We start from the raw sequence: 15,402 nt of genomic DNA, 5'->3' as shown, positions 1-15,402 counted from the left end.
GGCCGGCATGAATTTTATAACAATAATATTAACATGACGAGGAGTTGCAAAAAGTGAACCGGCCGGAGTGGCCGCGCGGTTAAAGGCGCTACAGTCTGGAACCGCGCGACCGCTACGGTCGCAGGTTCGAATCCTGCCTCGGGCATGGATGTGTGTGATGTCCTTAGGTTAGTTAGGTTTAAGTAGTTCTATGTTCTAGGGGACTTATGACCACAGCAGTTGAGTCCCATAGTGCTCAGAGCCATTTTTTTTGCAAAAAGTGAGTCCCGATTTTGTGTGTACGTAACGCTGAATGCCACCACCCTCACGCATATGTGAGCGCGAAGACACAGCTCTGACAGAATGTGGTGCCTTAAATGAGCTGCGAGGAGTAGGTGGCGGGGCATGTTGGTGCGGTGGAAAGGGGTGGGGGGGAGCGAGGCGACTGCTGCTGCACAGGTTCCCTGCGGCTGCGAGCTTGCTGTTGTAATCAGATTTCTGCGCGCCCACGAACGGAGATCCACCGGCAATTGTGTGAAGTGTCTGGGCCGGACGTAATAAACGACGGTTTGGCTAGGCGTCGGAGCAGCCAGTTCACGGAAGGCCGATTCAGTCTGGACGACCAAGAACGCGATAAAGTGGCGGAAAGCGTCCAGCGTACATGTGAGTATGTCTCTCCCAGTCAGTGGCCGCACATCTTCCTGTCGTCCATGTTTCTGCAGTCGACGATGAATGTGACCGGTTTTACAATCGACTGTCAAGGGCAACGAATCGTCAACTTTGCATATAATATCGGAAATATGCGACAATAAAATACGACATTTTAACAAATTACTGCTAAACTATTTGAGGCAGAGGGAAAACTTTCAGTTCACTTTGATATCATATTCAGATGGATATACGCTCAAATGTAATGCAATATAGAATGAGGCACCTAATATTTTCATCTTAAAATATCTTTCGCTTCATAACAGACACAAATGATCTGCTTCCGCCCAGGCGAAGAATCACAGGAGGTTATAAACTAACAACATGAGCTTCTGAATCATCGAGATACAGAAACTTCGTTTCTTTACGGAAGTATACCAGTTTTTTGCTTCTGATTAGCATTTTAAATGCGTGCGTTTGGCAGGATGCCGGTGGCGGATTGACATTTCAGCCTGTCGCTCTGACATGAAGAGAGAATTCACGCCTAGTGTTGTACAAACTTTCTCTTAAGCTTGAAATGCGTGGATGATAGTAGCTTGGTTTTCAACGGTCACTGACCTATTCAAATTAGGCGACAATGGTACTAATGGGATGTCCTGTGAACTGCGCCCAGAAAAGGTCCAAGAAGAGTCAAGAACTGGCTCTGAGCAGTATGGGACTTAACAGCGGGGGTCATCAGTCCCCTAGAACTTAGAACTACTTAAACCTAACTAACCTAAGGACATCACATACATCCATGCCCGAGGCAGGATACGAACCTGCAACCGTAGCAACAGCACGGTTCCGGACCGAAGCACCTAGAACCGCTCGGCCACATTGGCCGGCGAAGAAGAGTCCACTAATCCCTCAGCTGAACTCCGCAACTTGCGTGGAGGTACAAGAGCAGAGGCCACTTACGTGGTGTACTTACGAAGAGGATTGGAGATGCTCCGAAAAGAATTGTAACGCGAATAGTTATCATCATTTGTATATGAATGTAGACTTTGCCCCCATATTCTGCTGATGAAGTCTCAGGCTTTGACCCGAGTGGCTGCGTCGAAGTGAGCGACTTTTTATGAGTGTTATTCTCTCGCTCTTCTGGCGAGATCAGTCATCGAAACGTCGCGGAATTTCGACGCAGCCACTCGCCTGAAAGTCCGAGAAGATTTTATCGGATCATAATTAATTTATTTTATTTTCTGGCGAACGCAATAGCAAATGGTTTATGCTTACGACCGGATCCCCAGAACCACAATGGAAGACGCTGAAACCGAATTACAAACACAGACTATAAAAGTCGTAAGTCGTCTTCTCGACAAAGTGCACTTGAAATTAATATAAACTAAAATATGGTCCTTACCCTTCGATCAGCAGATAGTACATGTGAGCCCATAAGAAGCATTGTCATACAAGCTAAAAGGCCAGGAGTATGTGCGTGTATTGCTGTATGTATCTGTACAAAGCTTCTCCTCCCACTCGTAGTAGCGCTACGGGGCTGCGTCCTTTATATGTGGCTTAAAACAGGAAAACAATAATATCGTTTGTAATAATACACTCCTGGAAATTGAAATAAGAACACCGTGAATTCATTGTCCCAGGAAGGGGAAACTTTATTGACACATTCCTGGGGTCAGATACATCACATGATCACACTAACAGAACCACAGGCACATAGACACAGGCAACAGAGCATGCACAATGTCGGCACTAGTACAGTGTATATCCACCTTTCGCAGCAATGCAGGCTGCTATTCTCCCATGGAGACGATCGTAGAGATGCTGGATGTAGTCCTGTGGAACGGCTTGCCATGCCATTTCCACCTGGCGCCTCAGTTGGACCAGCGTTCGTGCTGGACGTGCAGACCGCGTGAGACGACGCTTCATCCAGTCCCAAACATGCTCAATGGGGGACAGATCCGGAGATCTTGCTGGCCAGGGTAGTTGACTTACACCTTCTAGAGCACGTTGGGTGGCACGGGATACATGCAGACGTGCATTGTCCTGTTGGAACAGCAAGTTCCCTTGCCGGTCTAGGAATGGTAGAACGATGGGTTCGATGACGGTTTGGATGTACCGTGCACTATTCAGTGTTCCCTCGACGATCACCAGTGGTGTACGGCCAGTGTAGGAGATCGCTCCCCACACCATGATGCCGGGTGTTGGCCCTGTGTGCCTCGGTCGTATGCAGTCCTGATTGTGGCGCTCACCTGCACGGTGCCAAACACGCATACGACCATCATTGGCACCAAGGCAGAAGCGACTCTCATCGCTGAAGACGACACGTCTCCATTCGTCCCTCCATTCACGCCTGTCGCGACACCACTGGAGGCGGGCTGCACGATGTTGGGGCGTGAGCGGAAGACGGCCTAACAGTGTGCGGGACCGTAGCCCAGCTTCATGGAGACGGTTGCGAATGGTCCTCGCCGATACCCCAGGAGCAACAGTGTCCCTAATTTACTGGGAAGTGACGGTGCGGTCCCCTACGGCACTGCGTAGGATCCTACGGTCTTGGCGTGCATCCGTGCGTCGCTGCGGTCCGGTCCCAGGTCGACGGGCACGTGCACCTTCCGCCGACCACTGGCGACAACATCGATGTACTGTGGAGACCTCACGCCCCACGTGTTGAGCAATTCGGCGGTACGTCCACCCGGCCTCCCGCATGCCCACTATACGCCCTCGCTCAAAGTCCGTCAACTGCACATACGGTTCACGTCCACGCTGTCGCAGCATGCTACCAGTGTTAAAGACTGCGATGGAGCTCCGTATGCCACGGCATACTGGCTGACACTGACGGCGGCGGTGCACAAATGCTGCGCAGCTAGCGCCATTCGACGGCCAACACCGCGGTTCCTGGTGTGTCCGCTGTGCCGTGCGTGTGATCATTGCTTGTACAGCCCTCTCGCAGTGTCCGGAGCAAGTATGGTGGGTCTGACACACCGGTGTCAATGTGTTCTTTTTTCCATTTCCGGGAGTGTAGTAGTAATAATAATTCTACATATACATCCGTACTGTGCAAACCACTGTGAAGTGCATACGAAGGGTGCTTCCCATTGTACCAGTAATTAGGGCTTCTTCCGTAAATAGTCTAATCTTGTCCTCGCTATCCCTACAGGAGCGATACTTAGGGGGCTGTAATATACACTATCTGATCAAAAGTATCCGGACACCAATTGGCCTTTGTGATGGATTGAACTCTACTGAGGGCACTTTCAGTAAAGTGTCAGAATTTCAGAGGAGGAACTGCAGCCCATTCTTTCTCAAGAGCCAAAATCAGAGAAGTTAGTGATGTTGAACGCTGGGGTCTAGAGCAAAATTGAAGTACAATCGCGTTCTTTCAGATCCAGACTTTTGGCAGGCCAGCCTATTTCAGGAATGTTGTTATCCACAAAGCATTGCCTCAAAGATGAAAGGGCATCTTATCATGGTGATAACAAACATCATCGCCTCGTTAGCTATTCCTCTACTGTACGCAGCACTCAGTGTTGTAAAATGTGTTCATCTCCTTCCGCATTTAGCATTTTCATAAACACAGTAATGGAACCTCACCCTAACCATCACACTGTAACCGTACCTCCTCTGGCACTATACGTGATGGCAGGCAACGTCACTTCACATCACTCACTTCTAGTCATCCCCGCCCTCAACGGCAAGTGTCCTCAGCATTAACTACAAAATGTGTGCCTTATGATGAACAGCTCGACCACTGTACTACATTCTCCCAACGCATATCCACTGTACTAGCTGCACTACTGGTATCATTTTGGAACTGAGGAGTGATTTCTCCCGCTAATTTCACGAACTTTTTACAACCACCTTCCCCGCGATTCTCAACGGTCCCTGCACTCCAGTACATGAATCTGCGTGGTCTCGGTTTGGCTGTGGTTGTTCTTTTGCGCTTCCTGTTCACAACCACATCACCAACAGTCGACTTGGGAATTTTTAAAATGACTTAAACGTCCCTGATGGATTTGGTGCTGATGTGACATCGAATGACTGGCCCACGTTCGAAGTTATTGATCTCTCTTGACCAACCCATTCTGCTGTCACTGCTTCTCTACTGCCTCCTCTTACATTCTCGGGCACGCCTTTCGTGACATCCGGTGGTCAGTTCCGTATCGCATGGTGGTGTCAGGATACTTTTGATGTGATTAATCTCTTGGAGTTGGTTGTTGAAACTTCCTAAGCAGGTTTTGTCGGGAAAGTTTGCCTCTGTCTTCAAGTGTCTGCCAGTTCAGTTTCTTCGGCATCTATGTGACACTCTCTCGTGGTTCAAACGAACTCGCGACCATTCACGCCTCCCTTCCCTGTATACTTTCAGTATTTAGTCCTGTATAGTAAGAGTCCCACACACTCGCGCATGTTCCAGGATTGGACACACGAGTTTTTTTTTTTTTTATATGGAATCTACCTCGTAGACTGATAATATTTCCGTAGTTTTATGGTGAGTTACTCCAGGCAAGCTGCACATATTTTATTTAGTGGTACTTCTTCCGTACTACAAGCTTGTTGCGGCTTTAGAAAAATTAAAGGTGTTTTCGATTTGATGTTTTTGTTACAGTATGAAAAACGCGAAACGAGGGAAGCACTAACAATTGCATTCTCCTAATATGGTGAGTTTCCCTCGCGAGTAGCCAACACACCTTTGCTCCTTCTTGATTGTGATTCACTGGCATTACGCGTATGCTCCTGTGCGACCATGTATCACCCTTCGAGAATAGCAACCTCCATGTGAGAACTATCTTCGGAGTGTGTGCCTAGCCGCAACACGTCTTCGACATGTTCAGTGGCATTATGTTATCCGTGACTATTTGAGAATTCGTCGTGGGTAATACTAAATCCATATACATTTATGCCGAATGAACGATTGATTCATCGACAAGAATTTTTATTAGTAAGCTGATCTTACCAATGTGGCATACATTTAATTTGAGGTTTTGTATTTGTTATCTGGAAAGTGTAAAGAGGCTCATAGCAGACATAAAAGGATCTTAAATTTGTCGGAATATGAAATACATATGAAGAGAATGTACCCATTCTATAAATTAACGTAGAGTTCAAAATAGTTCAAATGGCTCTGAGCACTATGGGACTTAACTTCTGAGGTCATCAGTCCCCTAGAACTTAGAACTACTTAAACCTAACTAATCTAAGGAAATCACACACATCCATGCCCGAGGCAGGATTCGAACCTGCGACCGTAGCGGTCGCTCGGTTCCAGACAGTAGCGCCTAGAACCACTCGGCCACCCCGACCGGCAACGCAGAGTTGAAATGGCCTTTTGTGAACCATACTGACTCGTGAGACAATTGTTTTGTCCTAGGTGAACGAATCTTCTGCCAACGTCTAATGCTTTCAGGGGTGGGTCTCCGTATTTCAAGAAAGGTGACACATTACAGTCTACGTCAGTTTACGACTGTGAGGACTAGAATGGAAGGAGACTGATATTTTTGGAATGGATAGTGGCGCCATTAGCACGAGGGAGGCATATTGTACGCTGTTACAATAGCTGCCATGAATATCCCAGCCAGACCCCCCTCCCCCTCCCTCTCCGCCGTGTTAATTAGTCTCACACCATCCCTAATAGGACGCGATCCATCACAGTGTTCAGATGCAACATATATAGGGTAAGGAAAGTATATTCTGCTGAGACAGATATCAAAAGAAAAGCTATAATTAATTCGTTTCTTTTCAGATGAAATATTCAACCGAGTGCATGTCTTCTCACGCTATATGTTTTCCTCTTTGCTTTCCAGAAATAAACATCAGCGTATGTAAAAATGTCTTTTGTCTCTATCTTTCTATATCTTTGAGTTTTTACTATTTAGACAGTAACATATGTTTAGTGGTTCACCAAAAAGTGATTTATAGTACAGGGTGGCACACAACAAATAATACAATCTCATCACCCAATTAAGATGGAGCTGTACTTGTGCCCTCTACTGCGTGTAATCGGACCCACGGAGTATGCTGTTTAGTTCAGTATGGGCGTTAGCCAGTGCAAGCGCGTACTCACATAGTGAAGTTCTGTCGTGTGCAGAACGTTGAGGGTGCCTAACGCGCAGTGAGTCCTGAAAGAGACAGTAGTTTTCATATTCTAGACAGAAGCACAGTATCCACATCGATAAAACATTGGCGTGAGACGAAGTCTATAACCTATGCGACGCAGAAGGGAACTCAAATGGCAGTCTGAACCCTGGGAAATATTCGATAAGTTCGTACAGCTCTTTAAAGAGCTCCACAGCGATTTGTCGTCGCCATTCCAGAACATTACAAATCTCTCACACATCCTTGGAGAGGATCCACAAATAGGATTTAAAGTTTCGTCCATACAAGCTGCAGATCGCTCAGCGCTTACGGCGGGGAGCCGGCCGGAGTGGCCGAGCGGTTCTAGGCGCTACAGTCTGGAACCGCGCGCCCGCTACGGTCGCAGGTTCGAATCTTGCCTCGGGCATGGTTGTGTGTGATGTTCTTAGGTTAGTTAGGTTTAAGTAGTTCTAAGTTCTAGGGGACTGATGACCTCAGCTGTTAAGTCCCATAGTGCTCACAAGGGAACCGCCCCATCGCACTCCCCTCAGATTTAGTTATAAGTTGGCACAGTGGATAGGGCTTGATAAACTGAACACAGATCAATTGAGAAAACAGGAAGAAGTTGTGTGGAACTGTGAAAAAATAAGCAAAATATACAAACTGAGTAGTTCATGGGCCACATAAGCAATATAATGGACAATGCAAAGATAGGAGCGCCGTGGTCCCGGGGTAGCGTGAGCAGCTGCAGAACGAGAGGTCCTTGGTTCAAGTCTTCCCTCGACTGAAAATTTTACTTTCTTTATTTTTGCATAGTTATTATCTGTCCGTTCGTTCATTGACATCTCTGTTCACTGTAATAAGTTTAGTGTCTGTGTTTTGCGACCGCATCGCAAAACCGTGCGATTAGTAGACGAAAGGACGTGCCTCTCCAATGGGAATAGAAAACATTTGATCGCAAGGTCATAGGTCAACCGATTCCTCCACAGGAAAACACATCTGATATATTCTATACAACACTGGTGACGGCATGTGCGTCACATGACAGGAATTTGTTGTCGAACCACCTAACTTGTACACTTGGCGAATGGGTAAAAAGGTTCTTCTACCTTGCCCGATTTAGGTTTTCTTGTGGATGTGATAATCACTCCCAAAAAAGTGATGAAAACATAAGGGTTTGTCACATAAACTGAAAATAAAAAATTAAACTTTTCACTCGATGGAATATTTGAATCAATGACCTTTCGTTCCGCAGCTGTTCACGTTACCACGAGACCACGGCGCTCTTGCGTTCCCATCGTCTTTAATGTTGCCTATCTTCCGTTGAACTACTCAGTTTGTATATTTTGCTTATTTTTTCACAGTTCCACACAACTTCTTCCTGTTTTCTCAATTGATCTGTGTTCAGTTTTTCAAGGTCCATCCACTGTGCCAACTTATAACTAAATCTGAGGGGGGTGCGATGGGGAAGTTCCCTTGTCAGAGCCATTTGAACCAATTACGACGGGGAGATAAAGTGTGTATGCACAATGTCTGCAGAACATTACTGGAGAGAACTGACGAGCACGACGCAACTGTAGCAAATTTTGTGATACGTGACGAGAGAAACTTTAATATGATCGGATTTGTCAATAAACAAAACTTCCGATGTTAGTCGGACGCAAACCCGCAGCTCGTTCATGAAAAGTCTCTGTATGTCCATCTTTTTAGAGATGGTTGCGGGACTCGGCTGTTCGATAAAGGATATCAAGTTAAACACCTTTCAGCCGCCAATTTTTATCCTTATTTTATTTGGCAACCAGTCTGTACAGACAGTGCACAGGTACACAGGGCCTGAAGATGGAGTACTAAAATGCTGAAACTGGTTGCCAAATAAAATAAGGTTGAAAATTGACGGCTCAAAGGTGTTTAATTTGACATCCTCGTTCCTGAAAAGGCCCGAAGGCCAAAGGTCGTCGTCTGGTGTGCTGATGGACAGACCGTTGAAATCGATGGGTCATTTTTTTGAAGACTACAACGGCCGGCAGGCGTGTTGGGTCCCATGGAAAGCGAGACCACATCGTTTTTCAACTCCTGAATTTCCTGTGGAGTCATCTCAACAACAAAGTTTTTTCACAATATTGTTGAGTTGAAAGCAGCTATCTGGGAGGAGATAAGGGCCATCCCTCAAGAAATGACTGAGAACGTTCTGAGGATCCTCCGCGAACATCTTCAGCAATACATCGCCAGTGATAGAAGCCATTTGTGCGTGCATTTTTGAAGAAATAAACTTTTGTTTGGCTTTTCACTGATGACAGTGAGCGCAGAACATTTATTTATCGGTTGCATTGGTGGGAATGTCCACGAAAACTGATGATAACCGGATGAAAATTTACTCGTACTTCCAACTGCAGTTAAATACATATGGACTTAAACAAGTGACAGGTTACGATTATTCGTTTCTATTGTATAAACCAAAGTTCACATACACAATAATAGGCGCAGACTTTCTCCAACATTTTACGAATTTCTGTGTTCTTTTAAAGTTAAGGAATTTTGTGGGTTTGGTACAGTATTAATGATATGTCGTGGCGTGTGAACAGCGACAGCGTCAAGTTGGGCTCCAGTCATTTTCTCTACTACCTTCATCTAATGTTCAACCCGACAAGTCTCTTTCTTTTAATTTGTCTCTTGCTTTGTGTACATGTTATCGCGTGTCACCTCCCGCCTTTGAGCCTCACGAGCCTGACGTATTCGAACTGCATACAGTTTAGTTATCACTTTGTCTGTGCGGTACTCAGGAAGTAACGCACCTAGAAGGCCGAGCAGTAATGCCAGAACTTACCATTACCTTCTTATTCATGCTGCATTGACAGTCCCATTACATTGAGTCTGTCAGTCTGGGCGGAATGGAGATAACCAGTGGTCAAATCGAAGCTCTCAATCAAGCGTGGTAGATTGCTAACCAAAGGGGCGTGAGTTAGATTCCCGGCCAGGTCGGAGATTTTTCTTCGCTCGGGGACTGGATATTACGTTGTTTTTAAGGTCGTATCGTCGTAACTGACAAGAAATTCGTCTTCAATACGCTGCCGTATCGGCCTTCCGTTATTCAGATGGCTGAATGGGAACAAACTGAAAGCCAGTACTTTGAGGGAAAGAAAAAAAAACCTCAGTCAGCTCATGAGGTACGTTTGGAAGAGTCAATATGAAAAGCACAGCTCACATGTGTCTAGACCCGACAACGGCTCGGGACATGTAACGTTCCATAAATGGACAAATGTAAATGTTATCTTATCATAAAAGCCTGTATGTTGATTTTTATAGACTGACGAAAAAAAATCCCAACACCAAGAAATAATTAGTGTACAGTAATGAAATTTCGGGAATACATTTGTCTAGATAACATATGTAATTGATCAACGTGGCAAGTCACGCTTTAATGTAAGCGCGAGACAAATTATTGCAAATGTTAAATGATTATACGTTAATAACGGGTGTACCCGCCAGAATGTTGAGTGCAAGCATGAAAACGTGCATGCATTGTGTCGTACAGGTTCCGTATGTCAGTTTGTGTCATGTAGTTCCATGCCTGTTGCACTTGGACGGTCAATAGAGGGACGGTTAAATCGGGTTGTGGATTACGCTGGAGCTGTTGTCCGATGATTCCCGTATGTTCTCGACTGGAGACAGATTTGGTGATCGAGCAGGGCAAGGCAACATGTAGACACACTGTAGAGCATGTTTGGTTACGTCAGCAGTATGTGGGCAAGTGTTATCCTGGTCGAACCCCCCCCCCCCCCCCCCCCCTCCGGAATGCTGTTCAGGAATTGCATCACAGCAGGTCGAATCACCAGACTGACGCACAGATTTGCAATCAGGGTTCAAGGGATGACCATGAATGTGCTCCTTCTGTCATACAAAATCGCAGTTCGGACCGTAACTCCAGGTATAGGTACAGCGTGTCGAGGTCGCAAACAGGCTGGTTGCAGGCGCTCACCAGGCGTCCTCATAACCAACACACAGCCATCGCTGGCAAAGAGGCAGAATCAGGTTTTATCAGAAAACACAATACACCTCCACTCCGCTCTCCAGTGAGCTCTCGCTTGACACCACTGAAGTCTCAAATGACGGTTGTTTGGGGTCACTGTAATGCACGCTACAGCGCGTCTGGCTCGGAACTGTCCTCGAAGTAACCGATTGGTAACAGTTCGTTGTGTCAGTGTGGTCGCACCTGGCGTGTCGTAATCAGCGGACCATTATCATAAATGAATGCGATATCTGCGAGCGGAGTGTGGGGTTTATTGAATCGCCAAGTGAAGCGGAGTAATGATTAAGTCACTGAATACGCATTACTGATGAAGTTGGGTTCAAATTTCATTCATCAGCGCAGCTGAACTTTCGTGCTTTCTGTAAACAGTTTTGAGCAGATGTCCGGGTCGTTACTTTACATCTGCTAGAAGTGTGTAGCAGTGGATACTTTTTATTGTACAATATGAAACGGTTTACTCCCGCTCAGTTTACGGAAGAAGCGTCAGAATAATGACTGATTGTATGCCGCTGTGAAGTTTTTACTTGCGTAATTACATCTGCACGATTTATACGGAAATGTACTGTACGTAGAGAGTGAAGAACATTCGTATTTCTTGCCACTAAAGGTAGTTATTGAAGTTTTCCAAGTATGTTCTCGTGAGATGTATAGTGTCCTTCTTCGATTGTCTACCAGTTAAGATTTTTCAACGTTTCTGTTACAGTCTGTCAACAGTCAAAAACGCTTGTGACTATTGGCAACAACCTTCTTTTTATGCGATAGATCCTGTTTGATCGACCTGATGTGAGTTCCATATACGTGGACAGTGTTCAAGTCTGGGACATTTAAGTGTGTTGTATGAAGTGTATTTTTCTTGGAAAAACTGTAGTGTCCCAGTGCCCTACCTATCAGACGTAGCCTGTGTTTGCCTCTCCCAACAAATTACTGTGTGTGGTCGTTCCACTTCATATTGTTGCTCCCAAATATTTGTGTGAGATGACTGACTTATTCACCCTATAGTTACGGGTAGTCTTTTATGTTTAGTAAAATACGCAGCTTTGAATTTCTCTACATTAAGAACTAGTTGCCTCGGTTTGCACCAAGCTGATATTTTGTCGAATTGTAAGTGGTTTTTACGGAATATAATTTCTTCTTGGAGAACTGCACGATCTGCGGTATGTGCGACATAATATCTGAAAGGCCACCGATACATTCACTCCACTCCAGTTATTAACTGAGTGCCTGTAAATATCTCTCCGTCTAGGATAATGCGCGAAGTTCCGCCTACCAAGAAATTTGCAATGATGTCTCAAAACTGGTTAAATATCCGACAGGCACCTATTTTCTTCGGAAGTCATCGATATGATACTGATTTGAAAGATTTCGAAACTGTAACTGACCTAGTTCCTGTAGCTTTCGCGACATCGTGTGAGAATAGCGCTTGTGTTTCGCATGACAAACGTTTAATGAATTCGTACTGATTAATACGCAGAAGTTTATTTTACTCTCGATAGTTACGGAAGTTTTAACGCAGAATGTGCTTTAGGATCCCGCTACAAATAGATCAGATCGATATATATATGGAACGGCAGTTCTGTGTATTATGTCGATGTGTCATGTGTACTTTTCCAATCACTGGGGCTCTTGAAGGGCCCGAACCAGTTCTCGAATGTCAGTCTTTGTCTAATTTTTAAATATGATTTTATGTTGTATCCACCGATGTTGTTTGTATCTATATGATGCGCCTTTTACATTTACTTGTTTCGTACACAACTACGCATGATTACACATAAACGTACAGTTATAACCGAGCGAAGTGGCGCAGTGGTTAGCTCACTGGACTCGCATTCGGGAAGACGACGGTTCAATCCCATGTCCGGCCATCCTGATTCAGGTTTTCCGGGATTTCCCTAAATCTCTTCAGGCAAATGCCGGGGTGGTTCCTTTGAAAGGGCATGGCCGATTTTATTCCACATCCTTCCCTAATCCGATGAGACCGATGACCTCGCAGTTTGGTCTCCTTCTCCAAATCAAACCAAACCAAACACATGCAGATATAAAACGTTCGAAACAAAGTAAATAAAATATTGATGTCTGAGTCTATTAGGTAGATTCCTATGATATGATGAACCCTTGTATCGTACGTACTTAAGAGGACAGTAATGGATGTAGCTGACGGAACCTTTAGCTGTTTGTACTTGCGGTATAACTTTGTTTCTTGTGTTCGGTATTGTGCATGCTAGTATTAGGCGCTTTAAATTGTCTTCTTCACTGTGATTACTGCCCGTTGGGGAGTCTGTCACTTTATAGATTTGACTGTTGTTGTTGTTGTGGTCTTCAGTCCTGAGACTGTTTTGATGCAGCTCTCCATGCTACTCTATCCTGTGCAAGCTTCTTCATCTCCCAGTACGTACTGCAGCCTACATCCTTCTGAATCTGCTTAGTGTATTCATCTCTTGGTCTCCCTCTACGATTTTTACCCTCCACGCTGCCCTCCAATGCTAAATTTGTGATCCCTTGATGCCTCAGAACATGTCCTACCAACCGGTCCCTTCTTCTTGTCAAGTTGTGCCACAAACTCGTCTTCTCCCCAATTCTACTCAATACCTCCTCGTTAGTTATGTGATCCACCCATCTAATCTTCAGCATTCTTCTGTAGCACCACATTTCGAAAGCTTCTATTCTCTTCTTGTCTAAACTATTTATCGTCAATGTTTCACTTCCATACATGGCTACACACCATACAAATACTTTCAAAAACGACTTCCTGACACTTAAATCTACACTCGATGTTAACAAATTTCTCTTCTGCAGAAACGGTTTCCTTGCCATTGCCAGTCTACATTTTATATCCTCTCTACTTCGACCATCATCAGTTATTTTGCTCCCCAAGTAGCAAAACTCCTTTACTACCTTCAGTGTCTCATTTCCTAATCTAATTCCCTCAGCATCATCCGACTTAATTCGACTACATTCCATTATCCTCGTTTTGCTTTTGTTGACGTTCATCTTATATGCGTGTTTGAAGACCCTGTCCATTCAGTTCAACTGCTCTTCCAAGTCCTTTGCTGTCTCTGACAGAATTACAATGTCATCGGCGAACCTCAAAGTTTTTATTTCTTCTCCATGAATTTTAATACCTACTCCGAATTTTTCTTTTGTTTCCTTTACTGCTTGCTCAATATACAGATTGAATAACATCGGGGAGAGGCTACAACCCTGTCTCACTCCCTTCCCAACCACTGCTTCCCTTTCATGCCCCTCGACTCTTATAACTGCCATCTGGTTTCTGTACAAATTGTAAATAGCCTTTCGCTCCCTGTGACTAGGATAACATATTTATCCAGTTCGATATAGTATACCATGTCGACCTCGACCTCACATCAAAGGGTAACTTCGTTCTTTCATCCGTCAGGAGAACACTGGGATGGTCTCTTAAACAGCCAACAGTCAGTTTCTTTCTCCACTGAATACCATCACTTACCATTATAGCGACAGGACTTCAAAGCCTGAACCACCTTTATTTCCTCGGTGGTTAATTTCGTTCATTTACTAAATCTTTGGTCAGTGCCCCCATTTATGCATATGGCAGGCCAGTGACCGTGTCTAGTTAATCACATAACTTACATATTTGTAAAGGTTTCATATACCGCCAAGTGGAGAATCTCGTGAAAAATGAATTACTAAAATGTCTCTAACGTACAGTTTAATGTAGAGCACTAGGCTGTAAATAAAAGATATTCCAAGGAAACACATTATTTTACTTGGCACGGTATTTGTCTGTGTTTAAGTAAAGTTTCTGTATACAAAATGAATAACAAGAGGAAAAACACGTTAAAAAACGGTGCAGTGTCGGAGCAAGAACGGCTTTCATTAATTTCACCCGTTCGCAGTTTTACGGGAGTATTTTGTTTTTAATTGATTTATTAAACGACGAGCTTTTTTTACTACCAAATGTGTCATACGTATGGCGGGAATTAGAGGAACAGATATTTTACCATGGGAACGACATTAAGTTAAATTCACGTGTATTATTTCCTGTCACTGGGAAATTATCGCGGAAGACTGATGGAATTGGCAGTGCCTCCGCTGTCAAAATGTAGGACGTTTCACTAAGGGATCACGAGTTGCTTGTTTCACCGTCAATTGATAAAGGGAGGCAATGCATCCGGCCGAGATATTGACAGTGCAGTGCAATGTATTGCTGACGTAACAGGCAAACATAGCCCAACGCTACAAAAACATTTCTCACACTGAAAGTAATCCTCTCTGACCGCACATCATTGTAGCGCTGTTATTCCACAGCTCTGTTCGGTTTCCTCGTGCGTACTCCTCTCTCATAATAGCGTCGCCCTTCTTTTAACGTACACTGTTTGTGTTGTGACATTATTCCTGCCATTACTAACGCTGAGAAATTCTATCATTAATGGCAGAAGAACTTCAAGAGCTCATATCTATTTAGTGATGGTGTGTAGAATTTTATAAAATGATTCACAAGAGAGGAACTGTACACGTACTTGAGGGAACAGTAGCTCAGTTACCAGTGAACACACTGGAGTGTACGTGTAGTTCAGGTTCGATGGTTTCACGTAACAGCTCAGAGCGGGAGTGGGCTACTAGTTGATAAGACTCAGATATCCGCGCGCTTCTGCGAAACCAGGACCAGAAATAAAATTGCTTGTTTGATTCATTATAACTCCGAGCTA

This window comes from Schistocerca piceifrons, chromosome X (assembly GCF_021461385.2).
Source record: "Schistocerca piceifrons isolate TAMUIC-IGC-003096 chromosome X, iqSchPice1.1, whole genome shotgun sequence".
Lineage (NCBI taxonomy): Eukaryota > Metazoa > Arthropoda > Insecta > Orthoptera > Acrididae > Schistocerca > Schistocerca piceifrons.
Note: the sequence above shows the minus strand (reverse complement) of the source record.